This window comes from Myotis lucifugus, unplaced genomic scaffold (genome assembly GCF_000147115.1).
Source record: "Myotis lucifugus unplaced genomic scaffold, Myoluc2.0 scaffold_30, whole genome shotgun sequence".
NCBI lineage: Eukaryota > Metazoa > Chordata > Mammalia > Chiroptera > Vespertilionidae > Myotis > Myotis lucifugus.
The window spans coordinates 6,803,908-6,830,729 of NW_005871078.1; the positions used below are offsets into that span (position 1 = coordinate 6,803,908).

The 26,822-nt window shown below is 44.9% G+C and overlaps 2 pseudogenes across 3 annotated transcripts in view; one reads left to right on the plus strand and one right to left on the minus strand.

Moving 5' to 3' along the window:
• The window catches only part of LOC102421339, a 5,489-nt pseudogene extending 1,877 nt beyond the window's left edge, over positions 1-3,612 (minus strand). The window contains exons 1-2 of one of the 3 annotated variants that reach the window (XR_329847.3): positions 3,446-3,612; positions 720-786 (exon numbers count right to left, since the gene is read on the minus strand). The product of XR_329847.3 is annotated as a BET1 homolog pseudogene, transcript variant X3 (transcript). Of the gene's footprint in view, positions 1-719; positions 787-1,978; positions 2,469-3,445 lie in introns of those variants that run through there. The other 2 variants (XR_001347764.2, XR_001347765.2) reach the window with 2 other exon arrangements.
• Positions 3,613-11,493: 7,881 nt separating this feature from the next.
• LOC102429267 overlaps positions 11,494-26,822 on the plus strand; it is an 80,145-nt pseudogene continuing 64,816 nt past the window's right edge.

Sequence of the window (26,822 nt, forward strand, 5' to 3'; positions counted from 1 at the left end):
TCAGTGGACAGAGCATCGGCCTGCAGACCGAAGGGTCCTGGGTTCAATTCCAGTCAAGGTCACGTACCTTGGTTGCAGGTTCCCCCCTGGCCTAAGCCCTGGTCGGGGCTCATGCAGGAGGCAACCAATCCATGTGTTTCTATCACATTGATATTTCTTTCTGTCTTTCCCTCTCTCTTCCACTCTCTCTAAAAATCAATGGAAAAATATCCTTGAGTGAGGATTTTAAAATAATAAATAAATAAATAATAAATAAAGTGTAATTAAAAAAAAAAAAGCCTAGCTGGTTTGGGTCAGTGGATAGAGTGTCAGCCTGTGGACTGAAGGGTCCCTGGTTCAATTCAGGTCAACCCTTGTCTGGGTTACAGGCTCGATCCCCAGTGGGGGGCGGGGGGGGTGTGTGTGCAGAAGGCAGCCAGTCAGTGATTCTCTCTCACCATTGATGTCTGTCTGTCTCTCTCTCTCTCTCCCTTCCTCTCTGAAATCAATAAAAAAAATTTAAAAAAATAATAAAGTTTTTTCATACATTTAGTCACCTTTAAGCAGGCACTGTGCTTGGCAACTCTGAACAAAATAAAAGTCTAAGAAGGTAGCATTTTAGTTGGGATAAGCCTAATTAACAGGCAAATACAGTCTTGCCTTTATGAAGTCTAGCCAAGAGTTATGGAGGCTAATGAAGCATAATTTTCTGTAGGCAGAAGTGTACAAATTATACTTACCACACTCTATTTCAATAATGATTATCATAGCATAAAACATCTATGTGAACAGATTCAGGTCTTTTTCCTTAAAAAAATAAAAATAAAAACATTAAGGATTTCATTGTAATAAAAGAATATCAACTCCCAAATCTCTTTCTATACATATGTGATGATTCATCGTTACAAAGCCTGGGTTGAAAAGACTTGTTCCAAAAGAAAACCACCTTGAAAAGAAAAAGTAGGAATGAGAAAGCAGTTTTATTTTTTTTCAACTTATTTCATTAAAAATTTATTTTTAGCGCTCATAAATGAGTAAATTCCAAAATAGCAATACAGAGTATTTAAGAACATTTTAATATTTCTACTCAACATTCTACCTTTGTTTTGCTTTCTATAAACAAATATACTGTATTAAGACAACAATACTCTTACCCCTAAGTTCAGTGCTAAGTGCTTTCAATGATCTATTTTGAGCACATAATAATGCAGAGACAATTAATTTTCTTGAACATGTTATTTCCAGTCAGAGCTCAGCAATTACTTTAGCTTCACATTATTCTGTCACAAATGATAACCAAATGGCCTAAGTAGCTAAAATCATAAAGCTATTTTAAGCCAAGCCAATGGTATGTATAAAGTTAATATAAAATAACAAGTATACTGGTTCACATTTGTTTTGCACCTACTAGAAATATGCCAAAATAATAAGATTTATTAAAGAATGAGGTCCTTGGGCAAAGGGGGAAGAGGAGTCATATAATCAAAAATTATTAGAAAAACATAGGTAAAAAAGAAATCTGCCTACAATGTAACCAAATCAAGGAGGAAACAGGAGTACATCGTTAGGGTTGATGTCATTCAGGAAAATACGCTTACCATTCCACCACAGACCTGTTCACTGCAAGAGCTCAGGACCAGGCTCTCCACTCTATTATTCTCCCACTAATTTTCTTTACATGGAACATAACCTACATTTATGATAACAGAACACTATACTGGTATTTAATCTGATAGCAAACAATAAAAAAACAATGAAATGGTTAGGGCTGGACTGACTTTTGGCTATCTCAATACCCCTGAAAACGGGCAAAATGAGTCATTAAGAAACAGCATTCAAAGAGCACTGTATTATGTAATGTGATTTATAAAACAGGTAAAATTCTGTAACTCGATGGGAAAAGCCATATTTGAAAATGAGGAATGTTTTGATGCTGATTTTTTACCAAAATGGTACCCCAAGCCATGTAAGTTGGAACAAATTGCAAACTCACACTTACTTGCATCACCTCAGTTTAATAATCCAATATATGACAAAAAAGACAAACAATGAAAACAGCATCATATAGCACATCAGCTTTGTTTGGCTCCCTTTGGATAATATCTTCAGTTTTCCCATAGTTCTACCTAGAAATCCAGTTGTGGAATCAAATTGTGACTCCATTTCAGCTAATAATTTATTTTGACTTTTAACTTCATGGCCTATCTCAATGGAAAGATCTTTCACAGCCTTTACTTTGCGCCTCAGGCTTTCGGTGTGTCTGTCATTTTCTTCTTCACAGGCACTATATCCACTATTAGCATAGCCATAGTTCCCATAGCTGCCAGAAGGTACACCTTCGCCCAGGCCTGCGTGCGTCATCCCGGCAGAAGATAGGAGGGAAAAGGCAGGCGGGGGTGAGGCAGCAAGGGCCAGGGGTCGCAGGACCTCGGACCTCGTCTTCAGGACCAGGGTCCGGCGAATCACCAACTTCTTCCCCTGCAGCGCCACTACAGAAACAGCAGTTTTAAACACAAATTACACACGTAGTTGTTTGGGACCTCTGCTCTGTTCTGCAAACATGGTTTAAATAGTCTTATAATCACCAGTCAGCGCTTTTCAACTGGTTCACCTCAAGAATGTTTAAAGCATCAATACCTGACCTCTTTTCCTTGGATTGTCAAATTTAAAAAATGACAACAGCCAACACAAAATAGCCGTCTGGTGTGAATGAATCAAAATTATACCTATTTTTTGGTCAGATGGGCAAAATATGTATTGTTTTGTTGTGCCTAAGTCTTCTAGTAATGAGCTTATATGTGCCAGGAGATGAAAAAGGCCGAAAGTCGCCGACCTAAGTATTTAGAGGAGGTCCGCAACTCAAATGCCTTCCAGGAGCCTGTCTGGCGCTGAACGCGGGGTGCAGGCGGAGGGTGGGGGAACGGAGGGGCTGTGCCAAGTGGAGACGGCTTCCCAACACTGGCCCACAGAGGGCAGCCAAGTGCTGCCAGGCAGCAAGCCTCGCCAGCTCTTCCCGTTCCTCAAAATAATCCAGACACTCACGCACAAGCTCCCACTTTTAAACGTTTGCGATTAATCAGGATATCAAACCACCAGGCAGGACGAAATGCCTGCGAACGGAGGCTGGACTTCCGAGGGGGAGTCAGAACTGACGCTATCTGGGAGTCGATATCTGGGGAGTCGCTCGCGGCCTGAGGCCCCATTGGACTAATACTGTTCGGAGGGACTGGGTTGGCCCTGGAACTGCACCAGCCCAAGGTTTAGGGAGAGCAAATGAGCGAGGGTTTGGGGGTGGACACCTGCCCCTCCCAGCCCAGCACCGATCGGTTATGAGTATGTGCTTATGGGGACGACACTGACAGCACGTGCACTAAGTGGTCGGGGAATGCGACCAGGGTCCGTTCCCAAGTGTCGGTGACCACGTGTGTCCCCCCAGGAGGACCGCGCAGTCCTCCCGTCCGTTTACCTGGCTTGGCTCACGCGCCCCGGGAAGCCAGCGCGCAGGGAGCGTCTGCCACTCGCCACGAGCCGTGCGCGTCTCTTCCTGCACTTTTCCCCGCTGCGCGCAGGCCCCGCCGCCAGAGCGGAGGCTGGAGAAGCGCGGGCCCCGTCGCCGCAACCCCGGCGGCGGTGACCCCGGTGCGGGCACCGCCCTCCTTCCCAGCCGCGCTTCCGCTCACCGGCCCTGCGCTTCTTAAAGGGGCAGGAGGAGCGAAACCAGAGGGCGCCCGGACCTCGCGTTGGAAGTCAGGGACCGCCAAGTTCTGATTTCCAAGGTATTCGTTAGGAAGCCCTTTAGGGTGCTTTGTGCCAATCGCACTTCTAGGCGCCGGACAGAGTGGCTTGCCAAATAGAGTATGCACCCTTGATGATGCTTACACTGAACTGCGATTAAACCATAATGGTAATGTTAATAAATGTACCATCTAAATCTGTTTGCAATGTAAATCAGTCAAGTTCTGGACCCAGATGTCCATTTCCCAACTGGACTCAGGTATCCCACTGGCCCCTGAATTCAACACAGTCCAAAATTAACTCACCATCTCACCTGATAATTAAAACTTGCTTCGCGCCTGCCAAAGGGGGAAAAAATTGTCCCAAATCAAGAACCAGGCAAACCATGTTTCTGCTTCTTACTTGGTAGTTTCAGAAATGAACGGGCAGCCACCTGTCGCTTGGGTTCTCTGCTTCTGCCTTTAGATGGGGTTTCTGCTTTCCCTGTAAACAGAATGAAATTACTATCCTATTAACAGTCCCAGGTGCATCCTGATCATCTGCTTCGTAGATGGCATGTTTATTAGGGATAGGCTACACACGTGGTATTTCAGAGTATTCTGCTCTCCATTTCCTCTATAACAGTGGTTCTCAACCTTCCTAATGCCGCGATCCTTTAATACAGTTCCTCATGGTGTGGTGTCCCCCAACCATAAGATTATTTTCGTTGCTACTTCATAACTGTAATTTTGCTAATGTTATGAATTGTAATGTAAATATCTGATATGCAGGATGTATTTTCATTGTTACAAATTGAACATAATTAAAGCATAGTGATTAATCACAAAAACAATATGTAATTATATATGTGTTTTCCGATGGTCTTAGGCGACCCTTGTGAAAGGGTCGTTCCACCCCCAAAGGGGTTTCGACCCACAGGTTGAGAACTGCTGCTCTATAATTACCAGTATGGTGTTTTTATGACTGTGAATAAAACTGTGTTCATTAATTTAGTAGCTGCTTTTTAAAAAAATCGCTGCTGATGTAAATCTTTGTTTTCTCAACTATAAGTCCTCATTTCCATACACTAGTATTCACCAACTAGAGGCCCAGTGCACGAAATTCGTGCACTGGTAGGGCTGCTGGCTGGGTACTCCCTCCCTTTCCCCGGCCACCTTCCCCCTGCTGCTGCTGCCACTGGTCGCCCTGTGCTTGGATCTTCGGGTCGATCGGCCCCCACCTGGCAACCAGTGGCTCCCACCCATCTTGGCCTGGTGCCCCCCACTCACCTGCTCCACCATCCCACCCCAGTCCCGCTCTCATCAGGGCCCATCGGGGCCTGCAGCGCCTCCATGCCGCTGGCTGCCAGTGCTGTGTCACCAACGCTCGCCATGTTCCACGCCACCCCCTGGTGGTCAGCACACATCATAGGAAGTGGTCGAACTCCCAGTCAAGGGGACAATTTGCATATTGGGCTTTTATTATAGAGGATTCTCTTGCAAGCAATAAAGCGTAATACATATTCAAGATCGATTTACCTAAGACTTGTTTTTAACCAGCTTGTGTTCTATCCCAGTAAATGGCAGGAACATTGAGTTATTCCCCCAAGAAACCAGAAAGAGGAGGCAGGTCTAATATTTCAACAAAAGAGTATTTCCAATAAAAGTTTTGGTGCTCATCACTGAAGATGAATTTAATAATGTGAAGACACCTTATCTAAAACTTGGAACTAGACTAAAAAGATTGCTAAATATCCTTTCCCCTTCTTTCTAGTTTTTTCATTGATTCACTTTCCATCTCTCCCCTCCTGCCCCACACACAGTCTGTGCCATTGTCTTATTTCCTCCTTGTGAGAGCTTGCCTGAATTCCTGTAACTGGTCTCCCTCTTCAGTCCTGCCTTCCTCTAACACATGCTTTATACTGAAGCACAATTGTGTGTGTTTTTCTGAATTTACATTTTTACAGTTCAAAAAGGGCCTTACATTCCTATAGTCCCAAATAAGACACCTGAGATTCTGTTGTTTGGTGTTGGTATATTGCTGTTTTTTAATTGAAATAAAATTTTAATTGCATTTATCAAAATTGACCTAAATGCAACGAAGCAGACTTATTACCTGATAATTTGAGCTATCTTCTGACCTTGTGATTGTGGGGGTCCAAGAGGAATCACCCCAAGATGTCCCTCTGTGGTATGCATATTGTTTTGAGATAAAGGCAACTTTAGCCACAGGCTCAAGAGAAACTTCTTAATTGCCTAGAACCATGGTCAGCAACTGCGGCTCTCAAGCCACATGTGGCTCTTTGGCCCCTTGAGTGTGGCTCTTCCTAAGCCTTAGGAGTACCCTAATTAAGTTATTAACAATGTACCTACCTATATAGTTTAAGTTTAAAAAAATTTGGCTCTCAAAAGAAATTTCAATCGTTGTACTGTTGATATTTGGCTCTGTTGACTAATGAGTTTGCCGACCACTGGAGAAGAATTTGAATTAGAGGCCTTGCCCATAAGAGATTATCAGAGATAACTTCCTTTGACTTATCTTAGGGCAGGCAAACTATTTACTAAAGGCCTGCTGTTCTTATCCTCCTGCAATGACCTTTTGAAGCCCTCAAGGCCCCTTACCTCATCCCTAGTTCAGGATGTCATATATTCATGTTTCCTTTCTGTGTCTCAACCTCTCATGCATGCGGGGATCTCTGATTCTCTTATGTATGCGGGGTTCCTATTCTTTTTTTGTTTGTTTGTTAATCCTGGCCAGAGGATATTTTTCCATTGACTTTTTTTTTTTAATATATTTTATTGATTTTTTACAGAGAGGAAGGGAGAGGGATAGAGAGCCAGAAACATCCATGAGAGAGAAACATCGATCAGCTGCCTCCTGCATGCCCCCTACTGGGGATGTGCCCGCAACCAAGGTACATGCCCTTGACCGGAATCGAACCGGGACCCTTCAGTCCGCAGGCTGACGCTCTATCAACTGAGCCAAACCGGTTAGGGCTCCATTGACTTTTAGAGAGAGTGGAAGGGAGGGGGAGAGACAGAGAGAGAAACATTGATGTGGATGTGCGAGAGACACTTTGATTTGTTGCCTCCCACACACACTCTGAGCAGGGCTGAGGATCCAGCCTGCAGCCGAGATACATGCCCTTGACCAGAATAAAACCCAGGACCCTTTAGTTCTCGGGCCAATACTCCACCCACTGAGCAAAATCGGCTAGGGCCCATTCTTATGTGTGTATTAAATTTGGTTATTTTCTTTTGCTAAATTGTGTCACGTCTGTTTGATTATTAGACCAGCTGGAAGAACCTTGAGGGTAGAGGAAAGCTTGTTCCCTTCCCTACAAGATTTTTGCCTTTAAACATGAGCCTATATTTTTGTTCAGAGAGCCAGTTCTCTGATAACTGATCTCTCTTGCAAGTGCAAGTAAAAAGAAGTTTATTTCATACTCAACTTTTTCTTTAAAGGTTTTTTTGGAGGAGGGGACACGTTATTCAATTATACTTATTAGCTGTATGACCTCAAGTACATTATTAAACCTTCCTACTTTGGAATAAGAATTATTTTGAACTGAAGACATTTGAGTTCCTGAAATCCCTTATCTGCCTAAAATAGGGCCTTCCAAAAGAGGTCAGTTGTCATAACCCTTCTGTCCAGGAGCAGCTCTTATCTTGTTGACTTGAAAAGTAGGTACCACACCCAAACAGATGTCTTCACCCGACTATCTCCCATCTATTCTCCAAAGGAAGAACTTATCGTTTTCTCCATTTATCTTTCCAAAAAGGCATCCCCATAAATGCCTTTTCTCCTCTTCCCCGTTAAGTATATAAGCCAAATTCTAACTACCCCTTTGAATTACTCATCACTAAATTCTTCTGTATGTATGTGTGTTGGATCTGAAAATTCTTGTTTTTCCCTCATAAATCAGTCTTTTATCAGTTTAATTCACATGTCCCAGACACTGAACATAAGAGGGTAGAGGAAACTTTTTCCTCCCCTACACTAAAAGTCAATTTTCTTGTCTGTAAAATAGTGATGATGATGATGATGATGATGATGTATTGGAGAATTTAATGAGACAAAAGTAAAATGCATAGCACAGTTCCTGGCATACAGTACATGCTTGATAAGTGCACTATTACTGTAATTATCATGATTGGAATTATAGAGATAGTGTTGGTTAAGGAGCAAGACTGGAGGCTGAAGATCAGGTTTTTAACTAAGAGGATCAGATTTGAGTTTTGGAAAAGTATTTTAAGCTGCCGGTAGCAAACAGTTTAGAGAGAGGCAGGAATGAAGACAGGGAGACCACCATTTCAAGGATATTGTGGTAATCCAAGCAAGGAACAATGAGGATCAGAACTGTTACCGGAAAACCCCTGGGTGGGTCAGGCTGCCTGTTATAATGTCCACTAACAGAGGCAGGGTTGAATCATATAAGGCATTTATTGAGAAGGCCAACCAACCAAGAAGATAGGGAGCTTACACGCACCCAAAACCTGTCTTACAGCAGGTTTATATAGGAAAAATGGACTGGGGTGAGGTTGGGAACAGAATGCGATTACATGCAGTCCTGGAGGTCAGCAGAATTCAACCATTGTTCTTGGTTGTCAGGTGATGAGATGATGTCTTGGCTCTTGGTGGGGTTGGCCTGGTCATGTTTAACGGTTCTGCTTGCTTGCTGGGTACAGTGTACATTGTCTGAAGCTGAATCACCTCCTCAATCACTTTGTTGCAGGTGTACAGGCCTGAGAAATGAAACTTAGAAAAGAAAAACTTAATCCTCTGTTCCCATATAAGAAACTTAACCCTCAACCCTCTGTTTCCATACATATATGTACTTTAGGATTTCAAAATATGATTATTTTTCAGATTAATTCAGGTGCTCCATCTATCAGGTTATAAGTCCCCCTCTATTAAAAACTAAGGCAATTGCAGTCCAGATGGAAAGAATTGGACACATCTGCAAATGATGCAAGAAAAGCTACTAGCAGGAATTGGGGACTAATTAAATATGCTTGCTTAACTGTAATGATAGACAAAGGGCAAGATGTCAGTTTTTCTTTTTCAACTTTACCTACCTGTGCTCTTACCCACCATGCTATCTGATTATGTTCTCCCTAGCTTAAAATCCTCCCTAGCTCCCAGGCCTTCAATATCAGAGCCAAATTCCTCATCGCAGTTTCCCAGGCTCTTAGTGATCGTTGCCTACTTACCTATCTTGCTTTGTTTCAAAACCCTCCTCTTCTCCCTTACAATTTGCTTTTTTTTTTTTTTTTTTGCACAGGACCTGTTCTGTCACCCAGGCCTTGCTTAAGACAGACAGTTGCCACCACCTTGCAGACACACCCCTCCTCACTGCCCCTAACCGCCTTCTTATCTTCAGGACACAGCTCAGGCTTCAGGTCCTCTGCAAAGCCTTCTCCAACCCACACAATGATCTTGACATTTTCTTAGCTTCCCGTGGGTGTCTTCAAAAGAAAGAACTTTTGCAGAACTGTCATTGACGGCCTCCTGGACTGGCTTAGAGACAGACCATTTCATTCCTCTTGTATCTTCTGACTTCGTTGGACACTCAATGAATTATGTTAAATGAAAGAAAAAGCACATAAATGAATACATTGACAAATATCACATATCGGTGTCTCATTTAAAAACTTTTAACAGTTTTATTGAGGGTATAATTGACATACAATGAACTACACAAATTTAAAGTGTACAATTTAATGTTTTAAAAAAAACATTATTGACGAGGGACTGAGACCAAGGCCAGGCTGCCCTGGGACTGACTGACTGGAATGTGTAAACCATTCGCTCCTACGTGTCTTTGGTTAGGGAAGATAAAGCCTTGTGATTTATTAGCTGGCTGTTATGTTGCTCAAATTGTTTGTTCTTGTCTAATTATTTTGTCTCAGTTTCCCTTATTCCACTTGTCAAGGAATTTCCCTAGTTTCTCACTGTTCTGCCTCATTAGTAGGTATGAAACTGTCTCATTCTCATCATGGTTTTAGTATGCATTTCCCCAATGACTAACAATATTTGGGCATTTTTCCATGGGCTCTTTTGCCATCCATCCATCTTTTATTTGAATTGTGTCTCATTTTAAATCCAAATTGTTGCATTATTTTTCTGATCTTACATAATTCAGGTACTTTAAAAAAGTAAGGGCTTTGTTTTTCCTAAGTGCTGGGAGAAAAAAACAAAACACTAATGGGAATTATCTGGAATGATGAAAAAAAGTTTCCTTACCACTTTTGGAGAATATTATTTATAAATATAACATAATTTATAAATGGTTATAAATATAAATCCTACATAAAATTGTTAATATATTTCTGATAATAGTGCCACTTCAGTTAGTTTTCAAATCAGCAGTGAGGCGAACAACAGATAAATTGTACGCAAGCAAGTGTGACTTGCCCCTGCAACCCCAGAATGTGTTTGTCCTCACATTTTTATATTAAAAAAATATTTATTTTATATATATATAGATTTTATATATATTAGATCAATATATATATATATATTGATCTAATATATATATTGATTTCAGAGAGGAAGGGAGAGGGAGATAGAAACATCAATGATGAGAGAGAATCATGGATCAGATGCCTCCTGCAAGCCCCATACTGGGGATTAAGCCTGCAACCCAGGCATGTGCCCTGACCAGGAATTGAACCGTGACCTCCTGGTTCATAGGTCGATGCTCTACCACTGAGCCACACCAGCGGGGCTGTCCTCAGACTTTTGAATCAAGTTTGAAGTTTTGCGTTTTCGAGAGCTGCAGCTTCCTTCTAGCTTTTCCTCTCCATCAAACTGCCCTAGCAACAAATCTGTAGTGCCATGTCTGAGTGAATTTGTAGGTTTCCTATTTGATTTCTTATCTGCTATTTATAGCTGAGTTCCTCTAGTTCAGTGGTTCTCAACCTTCCTAATGCCGTGACCCTTTAATACAGTTCTTCATGTTGTGGTGACCCCCCAATTTCATTGTTACAAATTGAACATAATTAAAGCATAGTGATTAATCACAAAAACAATATGTAATTATATATGTGTTTTCCGATGGTCTTAGGCGACCCCTTTGGGGGTCGAACGACCGACCCACAGGTTGAGAACCGCAGCTCTAGTTAGTCACTAGGCAATTACAGGTCTCCAAGTCATGCCTGAAAATCCTGATTTCTGGCCCCTTAAGAGTTTGCTATAAAAGCCATTGAGCTCCCACTAAGCATTAAAATCTTCAACAAACTAAAGCTATACTGCCATCTAGTGTCAGTATTGTCCAGGTGTGCCTGTGTAAAAAAAAAAAAAAGTGAAACTGTGAAATAGACTTAGTTATGTGTCAAGAGCAAACACTCTTACCCACAGTGTTACCACGCACTCCCATGCTTGTTTTTGTTTGTTTGTTTCTTTTAACTTCTTTTTGTTTGTTTGTTTTTAATCCTCATCCGAGGATATTTTCTCCATGGATTTTCAGGGAGTGGAAGGGAGGGAGAGAGAGAAAAAAACATAGATGTGAGAGAAATACATCAATTTGTTGTGAGAGAAACACATCAACTTGCTGCCTCCCACCCAAGCCCCGACCGGGGCAAGGATTGAACCTGCAACCCAGGTACGTGCCCTTGACCGGAATCGAACCTGGGACCCTTCAGTCTGTGGGCTGACGCTCTATCCACTGAGCCAAACCAGCTAGGGCCTGGCCTGCTTGTTTTTTCAAAAAAATTATATATATTTAAAGTTACTATTTACATTCAATGTTATTTTGTATTGGTTTCAGGTGTATAGTGGTATGCTTGTTTTTAATATATGGCGTAAGTAGTTATCACTGGTAATAGTTAAGGACTAATATGTAAGAAAGATTTGGTATCACTCGTGACATATTCCCTGTCTGTCTCTGTCTCTTTCTCTCTCTCCCTTCACCATATATCCAGAATCTGCCCACTGCTCAGCACCTGCGCTGCTTCCCTCCAATACAAGACCACCTTAGCCTGCATCATTGCAATAGTCCCCTAACTGACCTCTCAATTTCTACCCCGATCACCTGTGGCCTATTCTCAACAGAAAAGCCAGAGGGATCCTTTCGAAAGGAAGTCAGGTCATGTCCATCCTCCACTGAAAAACCTCCAGTTGCACGCGTTGCGCCATCGCATCTCTGACTTCTACTCCTACCACTCCTGACAACAAGCTTTCACACACGCTGGACCCACCGTCTTGTTGTTTCACAAACACATCTGGCTGTTTCCTGCTTCAGAGTCTTTCACGGATGATCGCCCCTCAGACACGTGCACGACTAACCCCATCAGCCCCTTTAATCTTGTCAAACGCTTTTTCTGCGTCAATTGAGATGACCATGTGGTATTTTTCCCTTCATACTGTTCTTACACTGATGAATTTTCATAGGTTGAATCATCCTTGCCTCCCAGGAATAATTCCACTGCGTCATGATGTATAAGCCTTTTAATATGCTGCTGAGTGTGGTTTTCTAATATTTCATTGCAGACTAGTACCCCTCATCTCCTTTAAGTCTTTGTTCAAATGCTACCATCTCAACGAGGTCTCACCGTCTTATTTAAAGTCACAGCCCTTCCTTTCCCCACCTTCCTTTTCTCCATAGACATTCATCACTTGTTTTGCTTATTGAATTCTCATGAGGACAGGGACTTGCCATGAGGAGAGGGATATGTTTCCTTTTTTTTTTTTCTTTCCCTAATTGAGGTCTAATTCACATACACAGAAATGCACAAATCTTAAGTGATTTGTCTCATGAGAGGGTTTTTCTTTTTTAAGTATGTTTTTATTGATTTGAGAGAGAGAGAAAGGGACAAGGATAGAGAGATAAAAACATTGATGACAGAGAAACATCGATTGGCTGACTCCTGCATGCCTCCTACCTGGGGATCGAGCCTGCAATCTGGGCATGTGCCCTGACCAGGAATCGAACCAGTGACCTCTTGGTCACAGATCGCTACTCAACCATTGAGTACACCAGCCCAGTGAAAAAGTGAGAACTTTTAATAAAATGTATGTAACTGATTAGAAATGATTCTGGGGTTTTTATTTTCTCCATGAGCACTTACTTAATATGCTCAGAAGTCTTAAAGTGTAATTACTGATAAGTGCATGAACTTTCACATGAACTATTAACTTATTTAATAAAGAAATAATTAGTCTGGGAATAGAGATATTAACTATAAGGATCTCTGTGGTTAGAAATTCTGTCTGTGGTTGTGGGGAAATTTTTATGCTTCAGTGGAAAACTATGCATTGTTTAACATTCACCCCCAAACCCCCGGGTCCTCTGATTCTCTGGGAACTGTTTTTACAAGTTTGTAAATTGTAGCTAGCTAATAGCAATCCTAAATAAATCCTGACTACTGACATGCAAATTCCTTCTCTTCTGCTCTGTAGAAAACAATGTTGCTTTTGCCTCCATTTGCTGATTCATTACAATCTTCCTGATCTAGGAATGAATCTGTTGGCAGCCCCTTTGAACTGGTTGTACCAGCTGACCAGTGTGCAAAGAAAATTCAGAGAGCTCCGCTTGATACGAGTATTTCATTGATCAAGAAACAAACTTCACAAACTGGGAGCCTTCAAAACACACGCAGTGAGCAGCTCAGCTCCAGCAGTGACAGCTCAGCATGGAAAGCGTGCACGGGGAAGTGCATTGTTCTCTGTGGTGATTGGTTACCGAAGCTTACATTCCTCTGCAAGTAGCAGCATCACGAAGCTTCCTTGTTCGAGGCTGATTGGCTAGGAAGCTGCATAGTCATGCTGACTTGCAGAAAGCTCAAGGTTCTTTTTGTTTAAGGTCAGCACGAGCATTTGGGGGAGATCAGGACAGTTGAAGTTTTGGTTATGTGGTGGTGGATGGTTGGCTTAAGGGTATACTCAAACTGTGGCCTTCATTTTGGTTTTTCTTTAACACAAGTTTCTTCATTAATGATTTTTAAAAAATCTTTAACGGGTTTTTTTTTCATATCTACATGGGAGTAATGATTTTACCCTTAATTATCCTTTAATGAAATAATTGGTCAATCAATTAAAGAAGTAGTTAACCATACAAGAAGGCTTATTAATTCAGTTCTACGTGGTACACTTAGGTGCATTATTAACAGAAAGAGGATCTTTAGTAACAGAAGTGTGAGTTGGTATAACCAGAATTCGTTTTATTGTTCTCCCTCTCCCCAACATACACATACTTACTGATTGATCAAGCTGGTCAGATTGTGAATAGATAATTGAGGTGATATTTGCTCAGAAACTTGGTCTTCAATAGTCATGGCCTCTTGTGTCTTTTAATAATTTTTAAAATTGATTTCAAAGAGGAAGGGAGAGGGAGAGAGAGAGAGAGAAACATCAATGATGAGAATCATTGATTGGCTGTCTCCTGCACGCCCCACACTGGGGATCAAGCCCACAACCTGGGCAAATGCCCTTTTTGGGAATCGAACAGTGACCTCCTGGTTCATGGGTCGACACTCAACCACTGAGCCATGCCGGCCAGGCTGCCCCCAAACCTTGCTTACTCCCACTTCAGTTTTCTTTCCAAAGCAGTGCTTCACCTTTGCCTATTTCCAGTTTTCTCATCAGCAAAAACTGTTGTTGAAATGCAATATTACCCAGAACTCAGGAGGGCGTCACCACAGGTGCCTGTGCCGCCCCGCTGGAGGGAGCCGCGCTGTCCTACACTGGGAACCAGATTCGAAATACCTGCACCTCTCAGTACCGCAAGACAGTGTCCCTCAAACCCTCACCTGGGATCTGGGTAAAAGCCGGGTTGGATCATGGTGGTACTCGAGAGTCTGCATGTCTGACAAGCGCCCAGGGAAGGCAGTGCAGTCCGTGGGTGCCATCTGAAGAGAGTTTCCGCATTACACAAGCCACCCCTCACTGCATGTTCAGGCGCAGAATCTTCAGAGCGAACGATGGGAGCTGTCACTTAAAAAGCCCCAAGTGCCAGTTCTGTGTACAAAGTTCTAGGGCACTGTATTCCCAGCTCCCCTGATGAGAACTTAAGCCACTTGATTAAATTCCAGTTCCCAGGCCGTGACTGGGAGATGCTGATTTAGTCGTTTTGGGGATGCAACCCTGAAATCTATTTTACAAGGAATGTATGACTAGCAGCCCAGAGGTTTGGCAGACAATGGCACTTAAACACAATGTGAAAGCCATTCTATTCTGCATTCCACATTCCGGCTCTAAGATGTCTTCATTCTTGCATTCATTGCACCTCAGTGTTAGCTTTTGCACAATCTCCTCCAGGACTTGAGCAACTGCTCTGTTTCTTTATCTTCATCTTAATCCGACTTTCAGGTGATTCTGAAAGGTCCCCGCCCCAGGTAACTGTGGCCAAGCTAAGTCCCTCTGTTCATTTTGCAAGTTATCATTTATTCTTTCAACTTTCTCTGAGGGCTGGGGACACTTAGGGCAGCTGAGGTCATGAGTGACAGAGCCTCGGAGAGCTCCTGAATCACTATTTCAGTGAATTGGGTTCCTCCATCACTACCCAAATTGGTGGATTTTTCCAGAAGCAGAGAACTAAGTGTCTTTGCTGCTGTCAGAGCAGTTGTTTTTCAACAAGAGAAGGCCTCTACCCAGCCAGAACACAGAGTAGTAAAACCATATTAACAACCCCACGAGGAAGAAACCCAATCAAACCCCTTTGTAGGGGCTTTAAAAGGACATAAAAATGTTGGCTCCTATCAATGTTTTATCTTTATAGTTTTCCCAGTTTCAGGCGGTTCAGACGGATGGATCGTATTCCAGAGATATCCTCTGGACTCTGAAGGAAGGTGTTTCACAAAGGCTTGTTAAAGACGTTGACATCATGAAAAATATTTACCTGGTCTTTGTCCCTGCGCCAGGGCGTGCCTGCACCCCATCTGGCAAAACTGGGGCAAACAGTGATGAGGCTGTGAGGCAGGATAGTAAGAAGCTAGGAAAATCCTGGGCAAAGGGATTGGGGAAACTGAGACGAGAAAATGAAACGTTAGGAGATTCCGTCCCTGTGCGAACGTCACCGTGTGCACTCACACTAACCAGGTCGTGTAGCCCGCGCCAACCTAGGCTGTCGAGCCTATTGCTCCCCGGCTACAGACCTGCACAGCACGTTGCTGAATGGAGTCCTGTAGGCAATTGTGACACAACGCTAAGTATTTGTGTATCTAAACATAGCCAAGGTGTAATAAAAGTGTTACACGATAGTGAGAAGCTAGGAAAAATCCTAAGCAAGTGGAATAGGGAAACCAAGACGGGAACAATTAAACAAGGCCCAACAGTTTGGGGAGCTTGCAGCTAGCTCGCAAATAACAAGCCATTATCTTCCCCAGCCAAGGACATTGACAGCAAAGGGCTCAATCCCTCTCCTCACTGAAGAATGCGGGAAGGGAAGGGGGACAGAGAGGGGATTTTAATGCCCCGTCTCTCTCTGACCAGAGAAAACATAGTGTAAATCACCCTGGAACTGCTAAGGTAGGAAGGGGGGAGGAAAGAAGAGGGGGTGTTAAAAGCCTGTCTCACTGAACAAAGAAGTCAGCCGTTTTGGGAAAGAAAAGAAGTTGGGGGGTTGGGGGTGGGGGAGCAGTTTTATTTCACTCCCTAAACAGAGAAGGCAGCAGTCTCGGGGCTTGTCAAGATAAAAGTACTCTCATAATTCTGGGAAAGCCATAGCAAATAAAAAGGGAGACCTTCAGAGGTGACCGATGCTAGGGCACTAGGGCAATATAGTCCTGATGGCCATTTGTAAGCTTCCCGCCACAGGAGAACAAAAGACCAGGAAAAACTCCCTGGACACCAGGAGGCAGACCATACAAGGAATGGAAACTTCCTGGAGCCACCTGATCGCACACCTGCATTCCCTCCGCATTCCAAGCTCACCAGCTCAGCCCCCAGACCCACTGCCCACAAAACTTTCCCGCCAACGAATGCAGATGAGGATGACATTCCAGCTCCTGGTGCTGCCATCGTCCATCCTGTGTCCCCTTGGCTCGGAGCTGTGCAGCCCTTTCCTTTGTTTTTTCAAACTGATTTTATTTTATTTATTTAAGTATATCTTTATTGATTTCAGAGAGGAAGGGAGGGGAGAGAGATAGAAACATCAATGATGAGAGAGAATCATTGATTGGTTGCCTCCTTCACGCCCCCCACTGGGGATCGAGCCCACAACCAGGGCATGTGCCCTTGACTGGAATCAAACCCAGGACCCTTCAGTCTGCAGGCTGATGCTCTATCCACTGAGCCAAACTGGCTAGGGCTCAAATACGTTTTAACCTGCCTACCTATTTTAATCTATATAAGATTTCACTTAACCTAGAATATCTACACTAATAAAAGAGAAACATGGTAATTAACCGTACCTCTGACACACTTCCCATTGGCTAATCAGGGTGATATGTAAATTAACTGACAACCAAGATGGCAGCCGGCAGCCAGGCAGCTGAAGCGAACAGGAGGCTTGCTTGCTCCAGTGAAGGAGGAAGCCAAGGTTCCCCGCCTGCCACAGCCGGCCTCTGAGCTGCACTCTAAGAAACAATGTTGCAATTATAGAAGCTAAACAAAACCCAGATACCTGCTTTCAGCAGCCGAGGTCTCAGAGCTGGAGCCGAGCCTCAGAGCTAAAGCTGGCTCTCAGTTCCAGTGACAGCCATAGAAGGTAAATAAATCCCAGAATAAAAAAAAAAAGAAAAAAAGGAGAGGTTGGGAGCTTCAGTCACCTGCCAGCCTGAAAACGGCCCTCAGCCCCTCACCCAGACTGGCCAGGCACCCCAGTGGGGACCCCCACCCTGAAGGGGGTATGACCAGCTGCAAACAGCCATCATCCTCTCATCCAGGCTGGCCAGGCACCCAAGCGGGACCCCCACCCTGATCTGGGACACCCTTCAGGGCAAACCCAGCCGCCCCCCACCCGTGCACCAGGCCTCTATCCTATATAGTAAAAGGGTAATATGCCTCCCAGCACCGGGATCAGTGGAGCCTCGAGGCCTCCTGGCCCCTGAAGCAGCGTGACAGGGGGCAGCGCCCAAACCCCCTGATCGCCCTGCAGCTCTGTGTATGACGGGGGCGGGGCCACAACCTCCCTATCTGCCCTGCTCTGTTCGTGACAGGGGAAGGCGCCCCAACCCCCCCATGGGCCCTGCTCTGTGTGTGACAGGGTGGAGCTGCAACCTCCCCATCAGCCCTGCTCTGTGTGTGACAGGGGGCAACGCCCCAACTCCCCTATTGGCCCTGCTCTGTGTGTGACAGGGGGCAAAGCCCCAACCCCCTGATCAGCCGGCTCTGTATGTGACAGGGGTGGTGCCACAACCCCCGATTGGCCCTGCTCTGTGCATGACAGGGGGTGGCGCCACAATCTCCCCATCGGCCCTACCCTGAGCATGACTGGGGGTGGCATCGCAACCTCCCGATCCGCCCTGCTTGGTGCATAACAGGGGGTGGCGCCCCAACTCCCCAATCGGCCCTGCTCTGAGCCCAACCAGGGGCTGCACCTAGGGATTGGGCCTGCCCTCTGCAACCAGGGAGCGGGCCTAAGCCAGCAGGTCGTTATCTTTTGAGGGGTCCCAGACTGTGAGAGGGCACAAGTGGGGCTGAGGGACACCCCCCCCACCACCAGTGCACAAATCTTTGTGCACCGGGCCTCTAGTCTACACTAATAAAAGAGAAACATGCAAATTGGTGTCACTCTGCTATGCCCACCAGCCAATCAGGATGAGTATGCAAATTAACCCAACAAAGATGGCTGTTAATTTGCATATGCAGGCACGGAGCGAAGACTGAAGTCTCCGCCTGAGCGAAGACTGAAAACTGAAGACGACTGAAGACTGAAGACGACTGAAGACTGAGGAGGCTTGGCTTCTCTGCTGCGGCCAGAGCGAAGGCCTAGGTCCTGGTGCAGTGGAAAACCGGTGCCGGCAGCCAGGGGAAGGAAGGCCTATTGCACAAATTTCTTCGTGCAACGGGCTTCTAGTCTGTAATAATAAAAGTGTAATATGCTAATTAGACTGGACAACCTTCCAGATGACCTTTGGGATGAAGCCAGGGCTGCGAGGGAAGCCTGGGTCCCGGGTGCCAGAGGGAAGCCGGTGCCGGCAGCCGGGGGAAGGAAGGCCTACTCTTGCACAGATTTCATGCATCGGGCCTCTAGTTCTAATTATAAAGCACTCTCCACAGAGGGACGAACACTGACCCTACTCCCCCTTACCCTCCATTCCCATGTGACAGTTAGAACCTACAACCACTCGTAGGGTCTTGCTTCTCCACAGTTGCAAAGACTTAACACACACAATGAAGAACATTAAACTAGAGTAATGTTCCCAAGTTCCTGACATAATCTTTGGGATTCAGGAAGGAGAAATCAGAATTCCCAAGAATTCCAGAAACAGTAAGTTCCTCTGAAAAGTACTGCCAACATTCTTTCTACTCTTTGTTCATTGTTATGGATATCCAAAACAAATTTGTTTAGTGATGAATAAATATTAAGTTTGGAAATATTACAAACGCCTGTAGCCTATAGAGAATAGTGAAACCCCAAGAAACCATGAAGGAACATTCATACGTAGTATTTGAATAATGTAACATGCAGATATGCCAGCAAGGTTAACAGCCCTACCAGAATCATATAGAGAAATTGCCAACTTGAGCATTTATCTTGCTTCCCAAATGTGTTATTTCTTGTAACACCACACACAGGACTTGCACAAGGTAGATCACGCATGTAAATGTATTGATATTTACTTTATCAATACGTTTGGGGCCATGAATACACAGCTATAAAACAGAACAGCCGCAGTCAACACTGGCTGATTAGATGGTGACCACTTCTCTCTAAGTGCTAATGTCAACCTTCAGCTCCATGTGTCAGCAAAACGTGGAAAGGGATTCTGGCACAGACACAGTTAAGTGAGGGCAAATGCAATAACTCTTGCCTCAGGACCAGCAGCGGTGACCTGTTTGCAGCTCACCCTCATTGCGTACCAGGCCCCTGCCTGCGGGGGCTGAACTTTGAAGAGCCCTTTGCCTTTTATCTTCTTCCCAATATTAACTAGCTTCTACTTCCTTTCCGAGACCTCCCGAACTCTGAAGGCTGCTTCCCCGTCATGATCTCTAGCTGCTTCTTCTCACACCCATTTCCCTGCCTCTCATACTGCCTTCCGCCTGCTTGACTCCCAGACCCGAGGACTGCCAGCCCCCTTTCCTGTGGATGCCCTGGGGACACGCGGATGCTGACAAGCTCCTCTTACCTATGTGGGCCTTAAAGGGAAATACATCTATAAAAATAAAAATATCTTAAACCCACAGAGATAAAATACTTCATATATCATCTCAGTCTCATGGCATCTCTGAGAGGCTAAGAAGATGGCAGAAATTACTTTCTCCACCTGAAGATGAGAAAAACGGATGCGTATGGAAAGTGCGATACATGTATCGACATTTAATAGGGCTGGACTGGGACCAGTGTTCCCATTTTATTCTTTGAATAGATCTGTGAGCGCCCGCTGGGTGCCAGGCCTCTAATGCAGCTCTGAGGTCACTGCTCCGTGTTCCCCAGGAGGGAGTGCATGTACATTAGCAGGGAAGAGCCGCTTTCTGCCGGTTCGGTTACTGCAAACCGGTATTCATAGCAAGAGGTTACCGAGGGAGAGTCTGTGCTGGTTGTATGCTGTTTAGAAAGCATTCATCATGTCTGGGTACTTTCATTAATTGTTTCTTAATAATTGATGCTAAGAGCTAATTCATCCATTTTCACAGCCCGGAGAGAAATGCATGGGGCACGAGGCAGAGGCCGACCGGAAGTGCGTTCCAGTCTACAAAGCGCTTTCACTTGCACGTCTTCTAATATCACGCTCTGAAGGAACAGGGCCAGGATGACCCTCAGGACGCAGATGAAACCCAGACGGGGCGGAAAATGAGATCCGAGGGCTAGTCTACGCTTTCACTCTTGATAAATGGAAACTGAGTTTGCAGAACCCACGTGGGGGTCAGGAATGTGGCAAGAAAGTGGCTGTGACAGAATATTTAATTTTACCCAAATGACAAGCTAAGATAGTTAAATAAATCTTGTGCTGTCATTGAGCAATCCACCCATTTTATTTTATTTTTTATTTTTATTGATTTCAGAGAGGAAGGGAAAGGGAGAGAAAGACAGAAACATCAGCATTGAGAGAGAATCATTGATTGGCTGCCTCCTGCACACCCCACACTGGGGACTGAGCCCGCAACCCGGGCATGTGCCCTGACTGGGAATCAAACCGTGACCTCCTGGTTCATAGGTCGACGTTCAACCACTGAGCCCGCCGCTGGCTGGGCCCCAGTTTCTGACAACGCATAAAGGCTGAGACTGGCTGCCTTTGTAGCTTCAAGCTAGCAGCTCCTCTCACTGTGTTCCTGTGTGTTTATTCCCAACAGCCCAGGTTCAGCTGCCCTAAGTACATAGAGTGCATTTCGTCCACGCAGCTCCTGGGAGGATATGAGTTAGCCAATGAGAGGCAGTACAATACAGTGGCTGAGAGTTTGGGACACTGAATATGGCTTGAGTTCAAAATCTGGCTTTGTTATTTGCCTGTGGTGCAACTTGAACCATTTCGTTACCTCCTCTGTGATTCTGGCTCCTCATCTGCAAATGGATAAATATTGGCACCAGCCTCAAATGTTGTTGTGAAGATGAGGGGTAGCAGAATATGTCACCCCCAAATAGGTCACTGGGACATAAGGATTATTTTGAGCTAAGGCATTTACAAACACGGCAGGTGCAAGAAGGGTGCTCTGAGTCTTTTCTTCCTAAAAAGCAGGAGATAAAACCCCCATATGGAAAAAACAACCCAGGTGGAAGACGTCCTTCCTATTCCAAGATGAAAGCGACCTTCTTATCATTTAGGGCAGGAAGTTGAAAGGTGAGAGAATTTTGTGCAAACAGACCTTGATAAAATAATCCTTATCTTCCTCTAGCTGGCCTTTCCCACCATTGCCTCTCCTTGTCCAACCCAGTGTAAAAGCATGTAGGTCTGGCCCCTTCTTTGGGTCTTTATGAGGGCTCCCGTGTCACATAAAACTCACATTAAATAAATGTGTATGCTTTTCTCCCGTTAATCTGTTTTATGTCAATTTATCCTCAGGCCCAGACGAAAGGCTGAAGGTAAATGTAAAATGTTGCTTCCCATATGAGGATTAAGTAAGATAACAATGTATCTGAAACAATACAGAAAAATGTTTACTATTACCTACTAATTATGTGCATAAGTATGAATGTAAATGCAAAAAAAAATCTGGAAGAAGCCACAAAACTGGCAATAGTGGTTATTCTAGGGAAATGAGAGTTGGGGGGAGGGATTGGGAATGATGGATAACTATTCCATTTACTGTTCACTTCTGGGTTTTATTTTTTACAATAAAAATGTATGGATCAATGTAGTATTTGTGGAATTGTAGCAGTGATGTATAGGTATGGACAGTCATTGCAGCACTCTTAGAAAATATCCCATTATATAATAAAAACACCTATCTTTTCATAAAGTAATACAAGTTTTGTATTTTCTTTCTTTCCTTTTTTTTTTTTTTAGAAATCAACTTTATTTTTGTTGTTTGTTTTTTGTTAATTCTCACCTGAGGATTTTAGAGAGAGTGGAAGGGAGTGGGAGAGACAGAGAGAGAGAAAAACATCTATGTGAGAGAGACCCATTGATTGGTTGTCTCCCGCATGTGCCCCAACCAAGGCCACGGACAAGTTTGCAACCGAGGTATGTGCTCTTGACCAGAATCGAACCCGGACCCTTCAGTCCATGGCCAACGCTCTATCCACTGAGCCACAGCTGCTAGGGTCAGGTTTTGTATTTTCTAGAAAAAAGATACAAATCTGATTTTTAAAATCATATTGATTTTGCCCCGGGAAATTGTTGCTCTAGGAAATGACGAAAGCAGTGTCATAGAAACACATCAATGTGCTCCCCCCGCAGCATCCTAGAGATCGCAGGTGCTGTAATTACAACAGAAGGTAAGGGCACGGCAATGCTATCTATTTCATTACCACGCTGCCTTGTAGACTGGTCATTGCCTTTAGCCTGGGACAGTCGTATATTATATCTGAGTTTCCGCATCATAAACGTACATTCACGTGACCAAAAAGAAGTCCCAGATGTGTGCTGCTGTTACTATTCCATCAGGGCCACAGCCCTTAGTAATGGAGGATGTGTCAATGGATAAGAAAAGAAAGTTACACCTAAAATAAGCTTTTACATTTAGAGTCTATGTTCGGCCCACTAGGATCGAATTTTTTTCTGACTTTTGTGGTTAGTGTTTGGGAATATTAAGAAGAACGATACTTGAGTTGTTTGAACAGTTTCACCCGTCATTTCAAAGGCATAAAAGTTGGGAGAAGGAGCCAGGGTACAGAGCTTCTGGAGTTTTTATTCCCACAGATAGAACCTAAGTTTCCCACCAGAGGTCTCCACTGACCCCTCTCCTCCAGGGCCAGGTGTACTGACAAACCACAGGATGCGGGATGCATTAAGGCTGAGGCTTAAGGTTCCTTCCCCAGCTGGTGAAATTGAGTTGAAGATAACTCGGACATCTCTATGGTAGACCATTTACACTACCCCCAAAAGGAAAAAAGCCTTTTCCAGGGGAAGGTGGGAGCTGGAGAGGAGGGGGAGGGAGTGGATAAGAAGGGAGGAGCTGAGTGTTAAACAAAAAGGGTGTTTAACAACCCCAGGATGTGGTCTTTCCAGAATCAGCCCAGGTAGAAGCTCCTGCTATTACAAGATATAACCACCAGGTGGCGCATAAGAACGCATCAAATTTAAATCTGAACTACAGGCTTGTTTGTGTTAGCTCACCAGTCCGCTGGGTCAAATGCAGTAAGCGTGACTATACCCTCGGGAACTGCGCGGCACCCAGGTAAGAGGAAATTAGACGGGGCTTATGATAGGATTGGGTTCCGGTTGGATGGATTTGAAAAGGTTCGGCAGAGTGAGGATTGCTCTGAATTGGGTGCTGGCAGAAAGTGGGCGTCATCTGGAGACAATTTTTATTGCGGAGCGGGCAGGAATGGGATGAAGCAGCAGCAGTTGCTCAGGTTAGCCAGGAGAGGGCGACGTTTGTTCATCTCTGAGGGTCACACAGTGTTGTCCTTGGGCTAAGAGGAGTGGCAAGTGGTCTCTTCTGTCTCGCTCTGTGGCGGCCGGAGTGAGCTCACTAGGCTTTTCTTTCTTTTAGAATATATTTTTGCTGATTTCAGAGAGGAAGGGAGAGGAAGAGAGAGATAGAGACATCAATGATGAGAGAGCATCATTGATCGGCTGCCTCCTGCACGCCCTCCAAGGGGGATGGAACCCGCAACCCGGGCATGTGCCCTTGATTAGAATTGAACCCAGGACCCTTCAGTCCACAGGCCGACGCTCTATCCGCTGAGCCAAACCGACTAGGGCTCACGGTGCTTTTCTGTTCTGTGAAGTGGCTTGTGTTTGTGCCAGAGCATTCCCAGCTGACAGCTGTCAGAACTCGTATTCTTTCTCACCTGCTTCCTATTCACAAGTAGGAGGAGCCAGCACGAGAGGGAGCACCCCAGGAAGCCACCCCTCAGGAAAGCCCTGGTGTGGTGATTAGATTCCCACGGGGACCTTGGACTGGCCTGACCTGACTTCGCATCCCAGCTCTGCCTCTCACTGGCTATGTGACCCTGAGTAAGTTATTTACCTTCTCTGTGTCTGTTTCCTCATTCCTAACACAAAGCTAAAGCGATGGAAACTGGGAAAATTAAGTGATATGACATATGTAAACCACTAAAACAGCGCCTGTCGCATAATAAGCATTTCCCTCAGGCCCTCTACCCTGTTTACCATTTGTCAGAAGTCACCTTGCCTTGGCAAACCACAACACTCTGGAAATCCAGCCCTGGGTTTGAATGAGCAAACAATATTTGATTCCAGTAAAGCTTGTTTTGATAGAAGGAGCTCAGAAAAGGAGCTGATGGGTTGTCTTTCATTTCTGGTTTGTCAAATTTTTAAAAAAATATATTTTTATTGATTTCTGAGAGGAAGGGAGAGGGAGAGAGATATAGAAACATCAATGAGGAGAGAATAATTGATCAGCTGCTTCCTGCACACCCCACACTGGGGTTTGTCGAGCCTGCAATCCAGACGTGTGCCCTGACCGGGAATCAAACCATGACCTCCTGTTTCATAGGTCGACGCTCAACCACTGAGCCATGCCGCTACGTAAGGATTGCCAAATTTAAAAAAACACACAAAAAACACACACAAAAAACATTCCAGACTTGGTAAGAAGAGACTTGCATTCAAAAGGATTATCTCAAGGGGGGAGGGCACTATCGCAATAGGAGAAAGCTGTGACCTGAAGGTCTGCAAGCGTTTCCAGAGTTAGGCAAAAGGAGTTTTTCTGTTGTAGACAAGAGGGCACAAGGCATGGGAGGATCAGACTGGGGAAGTGGGATGCACAAGGGGCATGACCAATAGTGGGTCAGAGAACGCTTGACCCTGAGGCCCGGTTATTCTCAGAGGGGCTGTGTGCTGACTCAGGCTGAGGGGAGGGTGGGTCCATGCCCAGGGGCCTGGAGGAAGGACAGAAATTTAATCAAAGTTGGGTTAACAGCATATTGTTGGAACTGATCAGGGGGCAGGCAGGTCAGTTAATCATTTATGAGGCAAAAAAAGGGATTTGAGGGTCTGGTCTAGCCTCATCACAGGCAAACGAGGGGGAGTCTTATCTAAATCACCTGGGCAGGGTGCGGCCTTGCAGGAACCCGTTTCCAGAACACCAGGGGTTGGGGGTTAATCCCGGTTACTATTGTCCAGGATCCCGGGGCTCAGGTAAGAGTCAACATTGTCAGGTTGCAAAGTACATGTTTTCTGTTTCTCAAATTGTTGTTTTTCAGATAAAGAATGAGGTTTGGGCTTTAACGTGACCTGAGAGGTTCTGGGTTCGTGTACAGAGGCAGGTCCCTAAGGGCGGGGGGGCTGAGGCTTGTTCATTTGTAGCGCCCTTGGCAAACCGGACTGTAGGGCCCATACTGTGTAGCTCTTGCACTTCTTCTGACTTACAAGTGAACCAAGGAAAAATAAAACTTAAAATGCAGCAACAGGCCTGGCTTGTGTGGCTCAGTGGTTGAATGTCAACCCATGAACCAAGAGGTCAACAGATCAATTCCCGGTCAGGGCACATGCCCAGTTATAGGCTTGATCCCCATAGGGGGCATGCAGGAGGCAGCCAATCCATGTTCCTATCTCTCTACCCCTCTCCCTTCCTCTCTCTCCCTAAAATCTGTAAAAACATATTTTAAAAAATAAATAAAATGAAGCAACATCGGCACAAATACTGAGACCACACTTTAGTTCAACCCCTTTGACAGCCTCACTCTTTCTGGGATGCAAGTGCCTGCCTGTAGCTCAGGCCTGAAACGCTGCTCACTGGCCTGCTTCCCCTGCAAAGTTCCTGCTGCCTTCCCCAGGAGGCTGGACAGTTTCCTGTGTTGCTTACTTTGCTTCCCTTCAAAGAATTCAAATGTTCTGCTGGTGTGTCAGGGCTTTCTACACCAGTTTGCACCTACAACACCTCCCTCTTTCCTTTTTCCCTCTGTTTTTCATAGCCTCCTGCCCTGTAATTCCTACCTGCTAACTGTCCTGGAAGCCAGCCTGGAACTGAACTTGACCCCAAGCAATAGCCTTGGTCCTCAAGCCTGCTCCCTCCCCTCGATGGACATCTTTATGAAATGTTCCTGCCCGATTCTGAGCCATCCATCAAGCCTTGCTTTGCTTCCGTTTTCCAGAGCCAAGGGAATGAGGCTGTCAGGTTCAAGCTGATGATCTGAACGAATTCTGAGGACTGGTGGGAAGGCTCAGAATCCTAGTGGGAAACCAGGAGCAGCTTGACAACTACAACTGGGAAATGGCAGCTGTGTGTCCTTCCTGCCCTTCCCTGCCCTCCCCCCCCTCCAGGCCCTTTCCTCTTTGCTGAAGAGGCTCCTCTCTCCCAATCCAAGGCCCTCTCCCCTTCTTACAGATAAAACCAAAAACTGCCAGTTGGGGGAAGAAAGGATGTGAATCATCGAGTCCTCTAACTAGAGGGAACTCGAGTGAGTTTCTACTCCAACTTCTTCATTTTGTAAAATACTGCCACGAAGAAGAAGA